The sequence below is a fragment of the Limulus polyphemus genome, unplaced genomic scaffold (genome assembly GCF_000517525.1).
Source record: "Limulus polyphemus unplaced genomic scaffold, Limulus_polyphemus-2.1.2 Scaffold599, whole genome shotgun sequence".
Taxonomy (NCBI): Eukaryota; Metazoa; Arthropoda; class Merostomata; order Xiphosura; family Limulidae; genus Limulus; species Limulus polyphemus.
Genome location: NW_013666209.1, coordinates 261,340 through 264,850, shown reverse-complemented (window position 1 = coordinate 264,850; position 3,511 = coordinate 261,340).

Here is a 3,511-nt window from a genome sequence, read left to right as displayed (position 1 = left end):
CATGGAAATGCCGATGGACTGAGCCAAAGACCCTGCAAAAATGACTGCAGATATTAAAGCAGAACAGGAGAAAGACCAAGATTTGAAGCCAATATATGATTTTTAAAAGCAAGTGTTTTGCGCCCTACTTGGAAGAAAGTGTCTAGCTTAAGCCCTGTGACAAAGAATTATTGGGCACAATGGGACCAGTTGAAGCTTGAAGATGGTATTCTTCTCCGGAGGTGGGAAACTGCAGATGGGAAAGTGACGATCTGGCAAACAGTTATACCGAGATAGTTACGTGAAGTTGTGCTGCGTCAATCCCATGATAGTTTAACAGGAGGACATCTCGGAGTTAAGAAGACATTGAGTCACTTACGACAGAGATTTTACTGGATAGGTATGAGATAAGATGTGGAAGAATGGTGCAGGACATGCAGTACATGTTGTACTAAAAGGGAATCCAAGCATAAGGGACGTGTTTCAATGAAGTTATATCAAGTTGGCGCACCAATGGAAAGAGTAGCCATTGACATTGCTGGTCCTTTGCCTCAAGCTCGTGCTGGAAATAGGTACATTTGTGTGGTGATGGATTATTTTACCAAGTGGCCTGAGGCATATGCAATACCAAATCAGGAAGCTACAACTGTAGCTTCGGCTATTAGTGATTTCTTCTTCAGATTTGTTATGCCATATGAACTGCATTCAGATCAAGGCCATAAGTTTGAATCAGCTGTGTTTCATGAATGCTGCAAGTTGTTTGGCATATAAAAGACCAGAACAACGCCACTTCACCTACAGTCTGATGGGATGGTAGAAAATTACAACTGACACTGGGACAGGAATTGGCAAAGTTTTGTAATAGCCACCAAGATGACTGGGATGTCTTATTCCCTCCACTGTTGATGGCCTATAGAACAGCAGAGCATGAACCCACTGGATACACTCCAGCAAAGTTGATGTTTGGTCGGGAACTTCGTTGCCAGTAGACCTGATAACAGGACGCCCACCTTATGGAGAGTTGCCTGAAAATGTACCAGAGTTCGTGAAAGTGTTATCTGAAAGGATGGATGATATTCACCATCAAGTGCGTTCAAACTTGAAAACGTCTGCTGACTCCATAAAGCTATGTTATGATAAGAGATCTACTGAAGTCAGCTTTGTACCAGTAGACAAGATGTGGTTGTATAATCCCAGGAAGACCAAAGGGAAGTCTCCTAAGTTGTCTTCTCCATGGGAAGGCCCATATGACATAATGATCGTCTCTTAGACGTGACTTTCCGAATAAAATGTGGTCGGTAAGGTAAGCCAAAGGTGGTGCATGCCAACAGGCTTTGGTGTTATCATAGTCCAGGACATTTCAGTTGGAATGAAGGGAACAATGGACAAAATGCTGCTGCTGAAGACGTGTCACCTAAAAAAGCCACTGTCGAAGAAGAAACTCTACCCAGTTTAGAGTAGGGAAACAGTGAAGCCCTTAATGAAGTTATTACCACTGATGTGACTGTTACCGATAATAGGACATTTCCTGATGGAGCAGATGAACTCCACGTGAAGCAGAAGCCAACGAGACGGAGGCTAGTACGGGAGAAGATACGTCCTGTAAAATTAGGAGACTTTGTTCTATTTTAATTCTGTGTTTGTAAATTCTGTCTATTTAATTAAGTTATTGTTAATTATCTATTGTGTTAATGTAAGTGGCTATTGTTCGGGACGAATAATACTAAGGAAGGGGCAGTTTTACGTGAAATTCATGGTTCCTTTAATTCTTGCTAATAGACCAATACTATACCAAATAAATAAATATCATGATGCTGTCCTCATCATTCTTCATGGTTGGGACAAAAAAGTTAAACTCAAAATATTCTTTACATTGCTGACAAAGACAGACACAACCATTTGAAGCAAACAATGAGTAGCAGAATTTGTAGTCTTTCAATATCCTTCACTTTTTTATGTGTGTGTGTGTGTGTTTTGTTATAGCAAAGCCACATCGGGGTATCTGCTGTGTCCACCGAGGGGAATCGAACCCCAGATTTTAGCGTTGTAAATCCGAAGACTTACTGCAGTCCCACCGGAGGACACACTTTTTTGGTGCTTAAAACAAAATAACCGTCAAATTAAATACTAAGCATTCACAGATGTGATCAGTGGTTTATGAGCTATGTACCATATTTGAAATTTCGTAGCAAGGGGTTCCTGTAGTTCTCCAGTTCTTATATCTAATTAAAGTCTTGTCTGGTGGATAAACAATATTAAGATGCTCACCTAAATTAATTTTATACAAATATATATACATATATAATATTTGATTACACACAATTGCCAGTTTCAGCTACTTTATTGCAATGTTACGGCAAAAAACACGACCTAGTTAAAATATTATGAAATAATTCCAATTAAATGCTTGCAACGTTATTTACATAAACAATTGATAAACATCATATAATAAAACTAAGAAATGAAATGAAGAATAAATAGGAAAAAGTTGGGTTGGGATATGCAGGAATATAATATGTTTTCTACCTGCTTTAGGAATTTTTATAAAAGTTTTTCATTAATTAGTTTCTATGCTATTTTTGGCATAAACATGTGATTCATAAAACTGTTTTTCATTCTAGTTACCTGCATGGACTCAACTAATATAAATTACATAAATATTATTGTATATATTGGAATGTTTGTCAAAATTACTTAATATTCACCACACTGATAAACTATGATCAGCTCTGCAAGTAAGTTTCTCCTTAGTTCACTAATCAGTGCTTCATGTGGAGAATTAATAAATAATAGTAAAGTTTGACATTACAATCCCTGCACATTTGTCCTCTATAACGGATAATATCTAATTTGCCTGAGTAGGTATAGCAGAGAGATTGCACGTACATGTCAAAATGTACTACGACATTAATGTCCTTTGTAGGGTGAGTAGATGAAGTCTGTATGTTACAGCCAACAAATACAATGAGAGAGTGACGAGTCGCATGGTGATGCTTTTGTAAGAGAAAGAATATAAGATTTCTTGCAATATCAGAACCTTTATTTTCTCTCAGTTGTACTTGGTTTTCGTCTTGACTAGTTATGCAAAGATCCATCTTAAGAGAAGAAAAGCTGAGTTCCATTCAGGTCCAGTAGAGACGGTTATCTAGGTGTTTGTACAAATATTTACACTGTTTTTCTTTGTTACATACTATAGATTGTTTAACACAAGTTCACACGCATCCAGTCTAGTTATTTCTCACTGCTTAACATTCAGTCCAACTTTTAAAGTCAGATCACTCCACGAATTTCCTATTTGATCTTGCTGTTATTAAGCAGACCTATCTATGAGTTGTGAGAAAATCAGTTCACCTGAGAATACCACATGGAGATCGGAAGAAGAGATTTTGGTGACATGACCATCGGATTTATTACAAAACTGCAAAGCAACCACATTAATTTCCAGTGAATAGGCAAAGGTGTCCAGTCCCCTCATGCATCACATGTTGCAATGAATGCTAATGATGTAACCACCTGGATGGCGTCCAGGATG